Source organism: Sycon ciliatum, chromosome 9 (genome assembly GCF_964019385.1).
Source record: "Sycon ciliatum chromosome 9, ocSycCili1.1, whole genome shotgun sequence".
In the NCBI taxonomy this organism is placed as follows: domain Eukaryota; kingdom Metazoa; phylum Porifera; class Calcarea; order Leucosolenida; family Sycettidae; genus Sycon; species Sycon ciliatum.
The window spans coordinates 30,452,656-30,471,685 of record NC_088651.1 but is presented as its reverse complement, the minus strand read 5'-3'; the positions used below and the strand labels follow the sequence as shown (position 1 = coordinate 30,471,685).

The window sequence follows — 19,030 nt, the reverse complement described above, 5'->3', positions numbered from 1 at the left end:
GAACAAGGAGTCGTACAACTCCCTGGTCAAGAACCACCTTTCCTCTTCCTTGGAACGCCACCACCCCATGATCAGGCGTCAGATGCGGCCCCTAAACGGTGGGGAGGATAGATCAGATCCACCAACCAGAGGCCAAAGGCGTAACTCCCATGTGTCATATCCATGTTTTACTCATGCCAGGCCACGAGTCGTGGCCTGGCATGAGTAAAACATATTGACATGAACTATCATAGAATTTGCCATCTTGGTTATGATGGTGTGAGTTCCACTTGTGCGGCTCCAACGGGGTGGGTCACAAGTAGGCCTCAGCGGCTAATGCTAGTTTTTTTGGGCAAAAATGCTTTTGGCAATGTTAGTTATTTTGGTTGCTAATGCTAGGTTGAGTGCTCGTTTGCAGCATTAATGCTAGTTTCAGCACCAATACAAGGAAAGGAAATGGTGTACAGAAATACTTTTTCGGATGGTCTTGTGTCTAATTTCATTGTAGACACGATCAGATGAAACAGGGCACCATGGTAAATTAAAGGTAGAAATACGATACTAGTAGTCGATACACGGTGGACAATGTCTGGCAACTATCTTCGTATCCCATTACGGCTTGGGAACTCACAGCTCATGGCCGAGCCGACCATGGTTGTACTGGAGCATGAGCTCCACTTCCAGGTGGTCTGTCAGTGTTGAGGCTTGCTGGCTGCTCGTTGCTGCTTCAAGGAGCGAGAAAACTCTCTCGGCAGCAGCAGATGATGGCGGCACAGTGATGACGATCCGGGCAGCATTCTGCCACACCGGCAGTTGAACTTGGTCTCTCCACCAAGAAAGGTGGTCTTGGCCAGGTTGAGTATCAGCAGCAGCAACCTTGTAGGCTGCAAGCTCCACCTTGAGCTGTTGGATAGTGCCATATTTATCCAGGGGCGGAAAGGCACGGACACCATCCACTAGAGCGGGAACTGGATTCGTCTTGGCAACGAATATTGGGCAGCACAGCCTGGCAGCCTTGTATGCCAACACATTGGCAAACAGCGGTGAATCCTCATGGTTGAATTTTGTGAGGAAGTAACGAATTGCCGGACGCATGCAACCATTGGCATGCTCTTTCAACTGGTTCTGGCGGCCAACATCGCCGGGTGCAATGTCCTTCACAAGAGCTTCAACATTGGGGTAGACTGCATCTTGGGCAGCAGTAGCCACCTCTTGCAAATGAGTGCATGCATCCACACTCAACATGCCGTCGCCTTCAATGCTGTAGGTTTTGCGGACGAATGGTTCCCCAAAATCAACGGTTGCAGCCAGCTCCATACGAAGCATATCACAGCTGTCAGGTGCCGTTTCGTTTTGCAGGATGGAAAGGAGGCGGCGACAGGCATTCGGGCTTGATTCACATTCCTCCAAGAAGGGCTGAACATCCCCGAAGTATTTGAGCAGTTGTTCCAGCACTTCCCACAAACTCCACCACCTGGTTGCACTGTAAGACTTCGGTGATACACCTCTCCGTGTCTTCCAAGCGAGTTTAGTGGCATGACTGCGAGAGAAGAGACTGACCCACCATTGGCAGAACTCATCCAGGGTGGGGGTATCAAAGTGGTCTCCAATGTTGTTCAAACTGTGGAAAGCGCAAACTACATCCATGGAACTCGGGTACAGCAAGTCTACAACATGCCGCACTGCAACCGTGTTAACAAATGCTCCATCACGTACGAAGGCGACTGGCTTATTGGCAGGTATCTGAAGGAATGTGCTCAGGCAGGCAATAAGTTCTCTGGCCATCTCCGTTCCTCGCATGCTTTTGGCAAGCACATGCATTCTCACCAGGCGTTGCTGGATGCACCATGATGCGTCCACGTAACGAATGATGATGGCGAATGCCTGGCCAAGATGGGTGGTACCGTCGAAAATTACTGCAACATGTTGTGCTTGCTTGATTTCCTCTTTCAGTTTCTCCAGCTCCACCTCAAGCAGGAAGGGAACTAGCTGAGCCATATGTGAGCTGTGCGTGAGGTTGAGATTGTTATTCTCCAACAGTGGGCCAAGATGGTCAATCTTCGTAAGTGCCACACCAGCCTTCAAGAAAGACTCAACGACATTGGCACGTCGGAGTACGGTCGTATCACCTGTAGCCTTCGTGAGACCAGTACCTTTGAGCTCGTCTGCTTTCTTCTCCTGGTAGACCTTCCAGGATTTCGTGATGGTCGCTTGGTGGTTTTTGGATTTCACTCGTCGTTCTTTCGACAGGAGATGGTGCTTAGAAAGCACATGGGACCTCACAATACTCTTCTTTGTCTGTACGACAGTGCGACACACGCCGCAGAAGAGCTTCCCGGCTGATATACAAAGATGTTCGTTCAAAAATTCCACTATTCTTTCATTGGGATTAACACGAGGTGCACGTATCGATTTTCTTTCGCGGACTCTTGTTCTATTTTGACTCTTTGGCTTACATGACCGGTTGAACGAACGATCTCTAGCAATGACAGCTTCCTTTGCCTTTGGTAATGTGTTGGCCACATCATCATCATCATCATCATCATCATCATCATCATGCGACCAAGCCGCTTTTACGGGCAACAATATTATGAATATGAAACGCAAGGTATTGTAAGAGCAATTTTCTGAAAATAATGTTAAAACACGAAATAATTTATAGAAATGCATTATCACACCGTAGCCACTTTTATGGGCAAATTCCAATACAAGGCAATAGGAAAACGAGGATGACGTTAACCTTTTAACCCAAAGAAAAGACAAAAGATGTCAACAATAGAACTACAAATATAAAAAACAAACATCAGGTCATAAAAACTACTTCAAAACATCAACCAAATGACAGCAAAGCGTGGAGAATGAGATTGACTTACAAAACAAAAGTAGTCCTACTATGCTTGTAAAACAGAATCTACCTACACCACTAAGGAAGAAACATTAAATGATTGCAGTCTCACAAACACCGGCCTCTATCTAACGACCCATCAAACAATAACTCCTGAAATTCTAGACTGACTTTTTCTGGTAGGAGCTACGGCAGCCGCGAAAACAGGTCACTGCCCAATGGAGCAAAGTGAACGAGAGCAGGCACCGCAATCGACCCATAACCAGCGAGTAGGCCAAGTCACTGTGTTTATCATCATCATCATCATCATCATCATCATCATCATCATCATCATCATCATCATCACCAGTATCTAAATCCGTCTCGTAATCATCTTCTTTCTCTGAAGGATCAGAGTCAGAGAGGACAATTTCAGTCGCCTCCCCACAAGCACTCATGAGCAAGGTTTTGACTTCCGAAACGAAAATAACAAGCGCAACAGCAGACTTCGCATGTCTTCTGTACAAACTTAAACTAACAAAGTCATCAACTCGAGAGAGAGAGAGAGAGAGAGAGAGCGAGAGAGAGAGAGAGAGAAAGAGAGAGAGAGAGAGAGAGAGGTCTCCCCAATGAAAACCTTGAAAACGGTGTGTGTAGCGTAGGTTTGGCGCTTCCAAATAGGCACCCTTAGCATTGAGACGATAACGCTAGCGGTAACGGTATTTTGACTGTGGCCGGACGAAGAGTACCCATTTTGTTACTGTATGGCATATATGTACCCTTGAATCCTGTTGTGCACTTGCTGTGGGCCAGAAGAGGCCCAGACTCCATAATTGGTGCAAACATTACCATATTGGTCATTGCAGCGTATGCCTTGGAAAGGTTTTTAGCCCCCAGGCCCCTTTTAATGCTTTTAACCCCATAAAACCTGCTTGCAATGCTAGAGCAATGCTAGTTTCCAAAAAGGCTTTTAATGCCACTTTTAATGCTAGCATTAGCCGCTGAGGCCTAGTCACAAGTGAGATAGGAAAAATATACTTCATTGAGGAAGTATGTTGATGATGATCAAACACGACAGGTGGTGAGTGGAACACTGAAAATGAAAGGATATTTTGACATGGGTGGAATGGAAATTGTGAATGTAAAGCAACCATCAACAGGAACATCTGTGGTGACATCAGAATATCTCAACACACCACAAAGACAGACTCTCTGGACGAGTGGAGCCAACCAGATGAAAGGAAATCTTAACATGGGATTGAAACACACCATCAATCTCCGACGGTCAACAGAGAATGACTCACCAACAACAAAGGAATATGTTGATAGAAAGGATGGAGAGGTGAAAGTCACAAAAATTGAAGAATATCATCCCAAGCTCATCAACTACTCCACCAGAAGCCATAGTTCATGTTTTTCCTAATAACAAAATTCCAGCCAACAAACTCATTGTCACTGAGGATATCTTCATAGTTTATCAAGAAACAAGCGGTAGCAGAAGACGTTTACATGTACCGTATCGAGATGTGTTGGGGGAAAAAGTAATCCGATACATAACTGAAAATGATCTAACGACACCATATCTGACCGTCATCAACAACACACTGACAAAACCAAAACCAACTGCGAGTGGATACGTTCTCATTGATGAATGGAAACTGGTTGATCATGAGTACTGAAAATCCTAACTATATAATATAAACAAAAATGGAAATGCTTCATTTGTTAATACTGTTGACTATGCTACCATCGACCCTTGGTTGTATTCGTGATCCGTTGGATAAGAATGGAGCCTGCTTGACAGCAAAATCCCCTGCTCTTTGTCAAACCCCAACCCTGGTAGATATCCCCAGTGAAACACAACCAACAGACCATACCACTACGCAACCACTTTATGATCAGACGAAACCAGAAACGTGAACAACCTTCATTTGACAGACCCCTCACTCTACCTGTTATCTCTGATTATTATTCCCACAGTTGATGCTGTCGTTTATCTAATAAAAGGTTCCAAATGTTCGATGAGTGTTGGCCCTGAAAATGATCCAAGAAACTTAGAAACACACCCACCAGCAAGATTGGAATTTGATCCAATGTCATTACAAAATATGCTTGGTGGGACCAATCTACCAAGACCACCCTCAACCTTTGATGTAACTGGTATGGTCTGATGGGAAAAAAAGAAAAGGTTTACTTCAAGTACGATAGAATAAAAATGGTGGAACTGAAAATGATATCTGTCCTCTTAGAAATTTTCATGTTGTGTAGTGTTTCACATTCCTTTATAATTCCTGGGAATAAATGTTGGGTAGAGGGTGATCATATTGTCTGTGTTCCTTCTCAACCACGTATTTTCCTTATAATGTACCAGGAGCATCTGTAGCACCGCTAACAAAAGGAAAACCAACAACACAGAGAATGATGTCAACAACGGTAGCTCCAACAACACCGACACCACCGACAACATCGGGAATTACATCGGGTAAATCTAACCACTTGATATACCTCCTTTTCCTTCTTCTTCTTCTCAATCCCATTACTGCTGCTGAATTTCATAGACAAATAAAAAATGATGTCATAGAAAGAAGGATAAAGACCTACACACTTTCGAATCCACCCACCTCATGTAAAGATGATCATTCGAAAAATACAACGTTCATACCCACAGAAGAGACACTAATCTTGTTGAGGGGAGAGCAGCACACAACTCAGGATGGAGACCACCAATTACAAAAAAGTTTATGAAAACAAGAAAAGAGATATATGTGGAAATGTTCAATGCCTTAGCAAAACTAAACCAGGCAAAAGTTGGGTATGCTGAATAGATAACACGAGAACAAGAAGATGGGAAATATATTGTTGATGATGAGATGGAAAATGGGTAGGAGTTATTATTATTAATCAATCTTATTATTATCTTATTATTATTATCTTATTATTATTAATTCAACATCTCCTGGCTCGTCAGAAGACTGCCAATATATATGAGAAGTCGGGTGGTAGCCAACCACGGCGAACTGAATAATAAGGAGAGAAACAAAGAGAGTACGGCAAGGGGAGTTGCCCGTTTTAGGATTGTGAAATGTCTTTTCAGAAAGTTGGCCCAAAGCTAGCTTACCATTATCCAAATCCTCATCCAAATCTGGATCTCCCGAAGTTGACTCAGGAACCGATCCCAATCAGTCCTCGAAGTGAATCAAGATCGGGTTTGAGAGCCCTCAGATTCTCTAATATAGATTAAATCGGGGTAAGTGAAAAAGCTCAAGTTGGCTCACTTCCGATTTCGGTCTGATTTCTGAGAGGGAGCAAGTTGACTCACTTTTCTGGAATTGGGGTGAGCCAACTTTAAAGATTGGAAAAATCAGTGGTTGGAGGGTCTATCATTTAATACAGTAGTATAGGGGAGGGTAGAGACTTGAGAGATTGGCCCAATAGTGCCAATCGAAAAAGTCGATTTTGGCTCACCTTCAGGAGAGCCAGAACCCCCTTCCCTATACTTCTTTACCTGCTGTCGGACGTGTGTTCATCAACACGTACGAAAGCGACATCCCACTTCTCCTGGACGGTGGTGCAGTGATCCAGTCGAGAGAGGGTACTTGTCAAGGCGGCCCATTAGCGATGGCCTTTTATGCTTTGGCCTTGATTCCCCTCTTTCGGCATTGGCAGGAGGTCTGCAACTATCTGGGACAAATTTGGTACGCCAATAATGAAGCTGCTGCAGACAAGGTACCGGCGTTGCTGTCGTACTCGCATGTGAAATCCGATTTCGGTCCAAAGTATGGGTATTATCCTAACCCGCAGAAGACCGTTCTCCTGGGAAAGCCCAATCTAGCTCTTCGTGCCAGGAGCGGTGTTTTATTATTATTAATATTATTGTAAAAAGGAAAATGACATATGGATACGAGTTAAGAGTAACTCTCCATCACTGTAACTGGATGCTATATACAGTCAGAAAGTGCAATAACTAGGCACAAAACTGACAAGGGTACTGAGACATTCGACGTCCTGACACCTAGTTTCAACACATCTCCGTAGCGCTAACCGACAGCCTTCCAAATTGGAAGGTTAAAGGTCGTGGAAAGACCAAAGAGGGGAAGGCAAGTGCAACGAAAACGAGCAAAAGTTAAAGTACCAATGGAACTAAGAATGTCGATTGTTACTGGACGATGACGAGACCAGTACGATATTTGACAAAGCGGTCTAACTACAATTCGAAGCAGCAAAGCAGCACACCACCCAACTTGGGTGGGTCATAAATATCGAAGATAAGTAAAGAAAGGGGAAGCTAAGCTAAAACGAATTGTACAAGCCGAAAGCCAAACTCCTACAGTACTCCTCATGCATGACATTGTGATGGACTAGTTGACTACAAAACAAGTTGTTTCACACGACTATGTTCAGCAATGGGATTGTCATATTTGCACACAATTGATACACCCCTTGGTTCATCCTTTCAGGGTCAGTTCCTCTGCCCAGGGTCTTATAGCATGAACTGACAGGTACTCAGCCACATCCAAATTGTCGATAGGCAGCTGAGCCGGGTGTCCGAAATACCTCCTGTTTGGAGCCCCACTGGAGAACCGCCAGCGAAAACACGGTCAACATTCTTTAGATGGCCGAAGAAGTTGGCACACCATGTCCTCTCCATCACACTCCACCTGTACTTTCAGATATACAGTATACACTGCTGCACACAGTGTTCCTCAACATACTAGACGTCGCACTCATATTCCCCACACCAAAGCCTATCTGCACACGGTTTTCTCCGCTCGCCAGAGAGTACTGCTTTCGCTGCATACTGCTCATGCTAGCGATGTTCCGCATAAGGGAACTCAAATTATCGACTTGAGCAAGTTGAGGTAGCAGCAGAGTCCAGTGATTGTTTTTGCACTTGCAACCAATACTGGCATTGTCCCGGATATGTGCAGCGATGTCCATTCTGGCAAAATCATCGGCCGACTCACCTCCCAAGTCAGTGTCGATGCCAATCGCTTGCCAGGTTGTCATCAGAGTAGAATTCCTCGTCACTGCAGATCGTGGGACTACCAGCATCAATTCTTTTTACGCTCGATGAAAGTGTTGCCCTCAAATGACTCGTCGCTGTAGCCATCATCGTCTTCCTTCTGTTTCCGACTCGAATCCTCAAAATATTTTATCCTGCGCATGGAGTGCGATGATGACGTCTTCTTCCGCTCCGCAGGACATTACTACTACTAGGCTCTTCTGTCAATACATCGATGCGACTCAGCGCAACATGGAATACAAACTCTAACAAATAAACTTACTTGCAACAAAGAATTGCATCCGGAACAGTCCAGTCGACCGAGGAGAACACAACCTGACAACAGCGCACCTCGCACTTCTTTTTTTTTGGCGCGGAATTCAAATCGCGATTATCTCGACTTTTTCAAAAAAAGCTGTGGTCATGTTTTAGCGCGCTCGGGCTCATATGTAGAAAGGAAAAGGACATATGGATACGAGTTAAGAGCAACTCTCCATCACTGTAACTGGATACTATCTATACGGGATTGGGCGACCGACTGGCTGTAGGGACCCTGCGTGGTGGTTTTCTGGACGTTACTGTGAGAGAGTGAGTCTGTGCACAAATATTATGTATTATTACGCGTCTGCGTGAGTGTGCACGTGTGTGTCTGTGTGTGCGTGTGTGTGTGTGTGTGGTGTGTGTGTGTGTGCGTGTGTGCGTGCATGCGAGCATGTGTGTGCGTGCGCGCGCTCGCGCGTGTGTGTGTGTGTGTGAGTGGGTGGGTGCACATGGTTGGTATGTGGTGTTTATGTGAGCGTATGATAATAATCTCTTCAATGATATTAATATCTTTATTTCAAGATTACCCAACGCCGGCGAACGCCTATCAGGTTGATCCCCTATTTGAACATGCGCATTATGTGTGTGTATGATGTGCCCTATAGCTCACTTAGAATTATTATTATGTTATACACGTAGATCATGTCCATGATGCCTTTCCTCTGCGCAGGTCGACCGCACTATTGTTTTTAAGATTCACATAATTATTACTTCTGCATAATGCATTACATACTATGATCATACTGGCTCCATCCCTTATCTCCTAAGCTACCAACCCCCCCCCCCCCCCCCCCGGTGCGTCTGCCCAGTGTTCACTCCGAGACCCACGGTCGGACGAGCTGCCCAGGCCTCACCACCACTGCCGTTTCCGTGCTGCCTTCTCGATACATACGTATGTACACTGTATATCATGTGCACATTCACATGTCTAAAGGTTTGTGGTTTTTCAATAATAAAAAAAAAAACTATATATAGCTATGAATAGGATGAAGGCCGCAGACATCACGCAACTACGTTACTTGTTTGACATGTATTACTGTGTATTTTATAACAAAAATATTATTGAAAACCCAGAATCGATTTTCTCGTTCCTATCATCAGTGGAAAAAAACGGAACTAAGGATACAACCAAAGAAACTGAAGTTTAGTACTGTAAATAGAAAGGTGTTAGAAATAACATCAAGATACAAGTGCAATAAAACCACTAGAGGAAACGCAAGAAAGGTAACAAGATTACATAACCAAGGGGCGAGAAGGCACTGAACGAAATGTCAACCTACGAATACAACTTCAGTGCAACAATGTGCTCTTTCTGCTTACACAAAACAGGCTTATGAATACGTATACAAACTGCCTCTAGGACTTTCAACTGTTGAACCTAACGCGCAGGACACAGTACAGAAAAATGAGAGTCATCATACACACCAAGACAGTCAGGACGAGATAACAAGTGTAGATACACAGCTGACTTCTTACGATCAACACATTCATCCGCCTCATCTCGCTCCTTCCCACCCGACTCCTCCTCGTCCATCTCCTCGTCATCTTCCTCGTTCCGCTCGTCATCCTCACGATCATCATCACAACCATCATCTGCCTCGTCCTCTGTCTCCTCACCAACCGTTTCGTCATCCAATTCCTCTTCCATCCTCTGATCATCCGTCCCATCCTCCGTTTCAGTACAGACCACTTGTCTCCCGTTTGCTAGCTGCTCGTCCCGTGAGCGGAGTTGTTCCTCCAGATCCGCTTCACTCACTGACTCATGATACTGCTCGACCCTGCTCCTGTTGGTACTGTCCACAACGCGCGGTCCCTGGCCGTTTCTGGCATAGATCTCTGTGCAGTAGTTTGCTGTTGCCCTCCGAGGTCTCTGGATTAATGTGGGCGGCGTGGCAATTCGTGTGAGAGTTGGTGATGCCAGCGCGAGTGTAGGTGGGTCCACCCCAGCCCCCGCCACAAGAAGAGCCGGTGGCGGTTCTGGTGGTGGCAAGGGCGACGGTGGTGCTGCTGGAGTTGGCACCTTGGGCAGCCTAGCTCTCCCGCACGGCACCGCATTCTGTGCTGGCTTGGCGAAGAACATGCGGCGAAACCTCCTGACCGGAGCGGGTTCTATTTATCCCGAGAACATCTCAAAGCACGACGTGAACTTAGTACAAACCATGATATCATCATTACCCGACCAGATAAAGGCCGTGCCACAGTCATCATGAGTAGAGTAGAATCACATCCAAAATGGCAGTCATCTTGAACGATGACTCCAAATTCTTAAAACTCGGTCCAGTCTCAACCCATGATAAAACTGTAAAAGTTGAGAAAGCTCTGATTCAGTATCTAAAGAAATTAAAATCTGATAATGAAATCACCAATTCGGAGTTCCTGAGAATAAAACCAATAGGCTCCGCCCGTCCGCGTCTCTATGGACTCCCAAAAATACATAAGGCCAATTGTCCTCTGCGCCCCATATTATCGATGGTGGCTTCACCGCAATACAAAGTATCGAAGTGGCTCTGTGTTATCTTGGGAGCCGTACAAGATCATTATTGTAAGCACAATGTAAAAGACAGCTTCGAGTTCGTAGATCTCCTACGCACCCACAAAGTTCCTTACAATGCGCACTTGCGTTCCTTCGATGTAGTGAGTTTGTTCACGAATGGGCCTTTAGAAGTGACCATTGACATATGTTCAGATGTACTGTATCGTAATAGCGACGTTGACACACCATGGATACCTGAACCTTCCTTTCGTAAACTCATGTCCCTCGTCACGACGGGCGTAGAGTTTTCGTTTGATGATGTTATGTATCGACAGGTGGATGGAGTAGCCATGGGCTCTCCACTTGGTCCAGTGCTCGCAAACATTTTTGTTGGTTACTGTGAGTCCTCGATTGATGAGTCGCTGTGGCCTGAGCTGTATGTCCGGTTCGTTGACGACTCGTTTACGTATTTTGATTCCACGGAGCAGTGCGACCACTTCCTTCATCATCTGAATAGCTTACATCCGTCTCTAAAATACACATGCGAGCATGAGCACGACAATAAACTCTCGTTTCTTGACGTATTGGTTGAGAAATCGAATGATGATATCATTACCTCCGTATACAGAAAGCCCACGTTCACCGGGCAGTATATCGTGTATGATTCGTGCTGCTCCTACCAGTACAAAGTGAATTTGGTGCGGAACCTAGTTGACAGGGCACGGCGCATTTGCTCGCCAAGTAAACTCAGCGAGGAGTTACAATACTTAAAGTCTGTGTTTCTAAAGAATGGATACCCTGAAGATGTACTCAATAAACTAATGAAAACAGCAGACAAATCGAAAGAAGTGAGTGTTGGTCCTGCTCGATGCCCAATTTATCTTTGTTTGCCTTGGAAAGGAAACACATCGCTGACCATGTGCCGCGCAGTCAAGACGCTAGTAATGAAAACATACTTCGTACTTGGTCCGACTTATTAAAATGTGCGTTTCGCTTCGAACGTCAGCCAAACAAATTCAAATAATCTCAGGACGGAACAAACTTTCCAGCTATCTAACACCATCCTTCAGTTATCGATTTGTGATGAAGAAGAAGAAATGGCTCCAACCCTAAAGGAGGCAGCGTCTCAGGATCCTAGTCGACTCGAGCATTTTGCGTGCAAATTTTGTCGTCAGAGGCCTCCTGTTGCTTCTTGCGCAACACAGAGAAGGCCTGGTGCTGAAATCAACACCCCACTGCGATGGGGAATTGTCACGGAGTACAAGAAACTCCTGGGCAATCGTTCTCGAGTGCTTCCTGGCGGATTGAAATCGCTGCAGTCGCTGTTTCCTTGGAAGAATCAAGTTCAGTAAACGCGTCATCTAGAAACTCGTGCAGAAAGCACCTGCATCGCTCCATCCAGTTTGTGCTGATCTCTCTCGCATTCGTTCACGATGTGGCGGCCGAAGAATCAAGAGCACAGAAGAGATCGTCGAGAAGTTGATCAATACACAACCGCCCTTGAGGTCGACTTTCAGGCGACAACCTGGCTGGAAAACTGAAGCGCAGAAAGGGTGAATACGTGAATGGTGCGAAGTCCTCGCCGACTCCTCGGAGCCGCGATCGCGATGCGTCACAAGATCGCCAGTCTCCGGGGCCAGTGGATTCGTGAAACAGGCAGGGAAGAGCACGCATGGTCTGATGCAGCTGACTGTGTGACAGCCATGTCGACACAGATCGGACTCAGTAGTTCTATGCGCGCGGCACACGGCGATGAGAAGTGATTTTTTATGCGTGGTGGTTTACTTGTTCGCCGCATTTGAAAGTGTCGTGGGAGCGTCAGGCGAAAACACCTACAGCAACCATTCTGGCAGTCGTACTGCACGAGGAGGAGGCGAAGTCGCTTGTCAAAATCGTGCCCATGGAGTGAAAAAATCAAGGAAGCGCAGTGTAGCTTGGAGGAGATGAAAAAAATATCGACGTTTTGCAGGTCGACGCACTTGAAGAAGCGCCCTGAGACACCAGCAGAGATGAAAACTAGAAGGTCAGACCAATAAACGACAGAGTAGTTATCTATCTATCGTCTCTTGGTGGATTTTTTAGTACAGGTGCTCCTTTGGACATAGGCTTGAGTTTTGAAGTGAAGCGCACATTTTAATAAGTCGGACCAAGTAGCACATTTCATTCCTGTATTCACGACGATACGTGCGTTCATGGTGAGGAAGGACGTCCTACCATCCCATCTTTTGAGCCATTTGGTTTACCAATTTGAGTGCCGGAATTGTGGTAGCCGGTACGTTGGTAGGACCCTTCAACACCTGACCGCACGTATCAAACAGCATGTACCGCTGCATATTCTACCGGATGCAGCTAAATCCAAGCGGCCGAAGCGTGGCCGACCGCTCAAGAACCCACCCCCGGTGCCAGTGGTACGGACTGAGCCAACACAGAATGCGGTGCCGTGTGGGAGAGCTAGGCTGCCCAAGGTGCCAACTCCAGCAGCACCACCGTCGCCCTTGCCACCACCAGAACCGCCACCGGCTCTTCTTGTGGCGGGGGCTGGGGTGGACCCACCTACACTCGCGCTGGCATCACCAACTCTCACACGAATTGCCACGCCGCCCACATTAATCCAGAGACCTCGGAGGGCAACAGCAAACTACTGCACAGAGATCTATGCCAGAAACGGCCAGGGACCGCGCGTTGTGGACAGTACCAACAGGAGCAGGGTCGAGCAGTATCATGAGTCAGTGAGTGAAGCGGATCTGGAGGAACAACTCCGCTCACGGGACGAGCAGCTAGCAAACGGGAGACAAGTGGTCTGTACTGAAACGGAGGATGGGACGGATGATCAGAGGATGGAAGAGGAATTGGATGACGAAACGGTTGGTGAGGAGACAGAGGACGAGCCTCATCTCGCTCCTTCCCACCTGACTCCTCCTCGTCCATCTCCTCGTCCTCTTCCTCGTTCCGCTCGTCATCCTCACGATCATCATCATCACCATCATTTGCTTTCTTTTCGCTGCCTGGGCTGTCATTCACAATATATGTTTGCTGGCTTGCTTGCTTGCTCGTATTGCTGCGGGAACATATGCTGGTTTGTATTGATGGGTCCCCATGGTGCATGCGCCACGCGTACTTATCCGGTAGATATGTGTGAATAATAATAATAATAATAATAAATGTAGGGAGGAAAAGGAAATATAGAAACGAGTTAAGAGTAACTCTCCATCACTTTAACCACATGCTATTATACAGTCAGAAAGTGCAACAATTAGGTATAAAACTGACAGAGTACTGAGACATTCGACATTCAACATTCGACATTCAACTCGTATCTATATTTCCTTTTCCTTTTTCCTTAAATTTCTCAGTCCAACTGTCCTGGAACGTTACTCTAGCCTTCAGACTATCATACTCTGTAATACGATTTGAATGGTTAAGCTTATCGAGTTGTCAGTAACAAGTGACAAGTCACTAGTCAAACTGCGACAATTTCGATGACGCGGAGAAAGTACATTTATGACTGGCTCAACATCCGAGTTTCAAATAATACAAGTAATAATAATTTGAAACTCGGATGTTAAGCCATAAATAAATGTAGAAAGGAAAAGACATTAAGGATGATGCGAGTTAAGAGAAACTCTCCATCACTGTAACATGATACTTTATACAGTCAGAATGTCAATGTCATGCATGAGGAGTACTGTAGGAGTTTGGCTTTCGGCTTGTACAATTCGTTTTCGCCAAGCTTCCCATTTCTTTACTTATCTTTGATATTTATGACCCATCCAGGTTGGGTGGTGTGCTGCTTTGCTGCTTCGAATTGTCAAATATCGTACTGGTCTTGTCATCCTTCATTCTTTGATCCGTTGGGACTGTAGCTTTTGCTCGTTTTCGTTGCGCTTGCCCTTCCCTCTTTGGTCTTTCCTTAACCTTGAACCTTCCAAGTTGGAAGGCGGTCAGTTAGCGCTACGGAGATGTGTTGAAGCTAGGTGTCAGGACGTCGAATATCTCAGTACTCTGTCAGTTTTGTGCCTAGTTATTGCACTTTCTGACTGTATAAAGTGTAATGTTACAGTGATGGAGAGTTACTCTTAACTCGTATCTATATGTCCTTTTCTCTTCTACAATACTAATATTAATAGTAATGGGTGGTGTGCTGCTTTGCTGCTTCGAATAGTAGTTAGACCACTTTGTCAAATATCGTACTGGTCTCGTCATCGTCCAGGAAAAATCGACATTCTTTGTTCCGATGGAACTGTAGCTTTTGCTCGTTTTCGTTGCGCTTGCCTTCCCCTCCTTGGTTTTTCCATAACCTTGAACCTTCCAAGTTGGAAGGCTGTAAGTTCGCGCTATGGAGGTGTGTTGAAGCTAGGTGTCAGGTTGTCGAATGTCTCAGTGCTCTGTCAGTTTTGTGCCTAGGTATTGCACTTTCTGACTGTATATAGTATCATGTTTTAGTGATGGAGAGTTACTCATAACTCGTATCCATATGTCCTTTTCTCTTCTACAATAATACAATAATAATAATAATAATACGTTGAACGGTCTCTGCTGGGATGACGACTACACCATAGTGAAAGTTATGATGATTCTTGGTTCAGTGATGATTCTTGGTTCAGTGTTGTTCGTTCTGCAAGTAGTTTCAAGCAGTTGAAAGTTCTAGAAGCAGTCTACATTCGCATTCGTGATCCAAATCTTTGTAAACAAAAAGAAAATGTCACCGCACTTACGCTATTCCAGTAAATTCGCACTCACACACACTTACACATGCATGTCCATTGTCACACTGCACTTGCTGAATTTCCTATTATTTCTCACCTCACCTATAGTTTATTACCTGTGCAAATTGTTCCTAGGTTTGTGCTATTTTTCTTACTATGCTTGTATCCTCGCTGTTCCACTGCAAGTGTATAAATCCTATTGTAGTTTCATCATTCTCTTTAGTCACGAATTCCATTGATAATTGTGACAAGAAAACGTTCTGGAATACATGATTCGTCCCCATGGTTGTGATATGAGTGCGCATTTAGTTATATTCATTGCATTATTAAGATTATTGTCTCCACGTCGCCTTTTTAAATAATAATAATAATAATGGTTTGAGGGAAAGAGACAAACGGGAAAAGTCTGAAGAATAAATTGACTGTCACCACCAGGACTCGAACCAGGGACCCTCGCTTGTAGCCAGCGATGCTCTTACCAATGAGCTATGGTGTAGTCGTCATCCCAGCAGAGGCCGTTCAATATTTTCTTCAGACTTCGTAACTCACACTTCCTGTGAATCCACACAGGCGGGTGGGACGCAGCCCTCACTGTAACCCACACACAATAATAATAATATTAGTAACAAATCATCGCCGAAGTCGCAACCACTACTTCGTAATAATAATAATAATAATAATAATAATAATATAACCGAGCCAGTCTTATTAGAAGCACGTCGGAGTGGGAACTCTGCCCCATGTGCCAAAAAAGGCAATCCTTTGTATCCTCCCCCTCCTTGTATAATCCTCCAGTGACCTCATCCTCCTAACTTTCTAGCTTCCCTGACGGTCATTGCTATCAGCATACATGTACTTAAAAAGTCACAAACACCCTGGTATATTATTTTCTTGATGAACACTTGTCCTGGGATTCGCACGTTCGTAACATATATTGAAAAGCGAGTTTGCTCCGCTTTAGACTGCATGTCTTCTCACATTTCCCATCTGCACCATGGTTGTCGAAGACAAATCTATCACTCTTATGTTCTTCCTTTGTTTGATTACTGGTCTCTCGTCGGTCCCCTGGTCTATCCTCTGCTCTTATTCATCGATTAGAAGTCATGACGCACCCCTAGTTCGTTCGATTAATATTTCGTATACCTCTCTAAGCTTCTCTCAAACGCTCTACGTTCTGGTTTCCTATTCTCCTCTCTTGCAAGTGCCACAGCTGAACCGTTTGAGTGCACTATCGGGACACCACAACGCGACAGTCTTAGCCCAGTTCTCTTCATCTGCTATCTATAAGCTGCACTGCAGGACTGCAGAACTCGTCGTGCGCCCCGCCCTGCCGGCGACGCAAGTCTACCTCCAGAGACGGTATATGCAGATGACATCTCATACTATTCAACCTGCAAGCTGTGGTTTGAAAATGCTCTGCCTGTAATAGCAGACCAACTGCACAATTGGTCATTAAAATGAATCCAGATAAAACAGAGTGGATCCGTGTATCACCTGAATCCGAGAGCTGGCGGACATCTAGGCAGCTTGGCTCCTTGACGGGGGAGAAAGAGGATATTCTGGGCAGGATGGAATTTGCCGCTTGTGTGTTTTGCCATCTTTACAGCCCTGTGGCTGCGTAGAGATAAAGGAGCAGAGAAGACACGCTTACGCCTGTACGACGCTATAGTACTGCTGACATTCCTGTACAATTGCGAGACTTGGGGATTATCACAACAGCAACGGCTAAGGCAGACGTATTCCGCCGGAGTCAGATGCGATCATTGCTTGGAATACTATACCCTGACACAATCTCAAATTACAATCTATGCCGCAGAACCAAGAACCCTATATCGGACACAGTTGCATGTAGGCGACTACGAATGACCTGTCATGTGCTAACGATGAACACGGACACGCCACTGCAAGTAGCCATTAGTGGCTATTTTGACAAGGGCAACAAAGCACCTCGTGGGTGGCCAAGGTTGACACTGGCCACAAGTCTGGTCGCTCAGCTGAATAAGCTGGGTATGCCCATAAAGATCATGGAAGATCCTTCCAGGTGCCGACAACATGCAGCGTACAAGACAGACCGGAAGAAACTGTGGAGCTTGACACCCCAGGACTAATCAGTATCATCTACTACACCTTGCTGATGATGCTCAAAATACAGAAGCGGAAAAACACTGAATTTCTTTATTTAGTGCTCTGCTAAGTGAAATGTGTTATTTTTATTTTTATTTGAAACTCGGGTATTGAGCCAATAATAAAAGTAGAAAGCCAAAGGACATATATAAACGAGTAACTCTCCACCACTGTAACTAGATACTATAATTATTATACAGTCTGAAAGTGCAATAGCTAGGCACAAAACTGACAGAGTACTGAGACATTCGACGTCCTGACACCTAGCTTCAAAACATCTCCGTAGCGCTAACCGACAGCCTTCCAAATTGAAAGGTTAAAGGTTATGGAAAGGCCAAAGAGGGGAAGGCAAGCGGAAAGAAAACGACTAAAAGCTACAGTCCCAACGAAACAAAGAATGTCGATTGTTACTGGACGATGACGAGGACGAAACCAGTAGGCTATTTGACAAAGCGGTCTAACTACAATTCGAAGCAGCAAAGCAGCACACCACCCAACTTGGGCAGGTTAAAAATATCAAAGCTAAGTTAAAGGGGGAAGCTTTGCGAGAACGAATTGTACAAGCCGAAATCAAAACTCCTACAGTACTCCTCATGCATGACATTGTTCTGGACTAGTTGACTACAAAAAAAGTTGTTTCACACGATGTACGTTTTGCCGTATGGTTCGTGACGGCTCATCAGGCGTGCAATTTGAAACTCGGGTATTGAGCCAATAATAAAAGTACAAAGGAAAAGGACATATGGAAACGAGTTAAGAGTAACTCTTCACCACTTTAACAAGAGTTCCCGTGAGTTCCCGTGAGTTCCCTTCGGGAACGGACAAGATAATTATTACTGTAACTAGATAATATATACTGTCAGAAAGTGCAACAACTAGGCACAACACTGACAGAGTACTGAGACATTCGATGTCCTGACTCCTAGCTTCAACACATCTCCGGAGCGCTAACTGACAACTTTCCAACTTGGAAGTTTCAAGGTTATGAAAAGACCAATAAGGGGAAGGCAAGCGCAACGAAAACGAGCACAAGCTACAGTCCCAACGGAAGAAAGAATGTCGATTGTTACTGGACGATGACGAGGACGAGACCAGTACTCAATTTTACAAAGCAGTCTTACTACAATTCGAAGCAGCAAGTGTCGGTTAGCGCTACGGAGATGTGTTGAAGCTAGGTGTCAGGGCGTCGAATGTCTCAGTACTCTGTCAGTTTTGTTGTTGCACTTTCTGACTGTATATAGTATCCACCGGTAGTTACAGTGGTGGAGAGTTCCTTTCCAAATGTCCTTTTCCTTTATACTATTATTATTTAAACAATCGACACGGAGACAATAGTGGTACAATGGCAATAAATACGATAAATTGTGCACTCATAACAACAACAAAAATGAAGGAAGTCAAGTTCCATAACGTTTTCTTGTGACGGTGATCAGTAGTAGTAGTAGTAGTATTAGTAGTAGAAGTAATATTTAATATTTGACTAGGGGAGTCCCATCAGGCATGGCCTTGTTACAGGGAACCCTACGTGAATCTTTGTGAGGTGAGCAAAGGTGAAAGCAGATTGTGCCTGACGACAGTTTGGAGGGAGAGTGTTCCACCGA

General features: G+C 45.2%; 1 long non-coding RNA gene across 1 annotated transcript in view; it reads left to right on the top strand.

The window, feature by feature from the left end:
• Positions 1-19,030, top strand: part of LOC135824904 (uncharacterized) — a 101,221-nt gene that overhangs the window by 58,538 nt on the left and 23,653 nt on the right. The window contains exon 2 of the long non-coding RNA XR_010554967.1: positions 5,175-5,285. This is a non-coding gene — a long non-coding RNA (uncharacterized LOC135824904). The remainder of the gene's footprint in view (positions 1-5,174; positions 5,286-19,030) is intronic.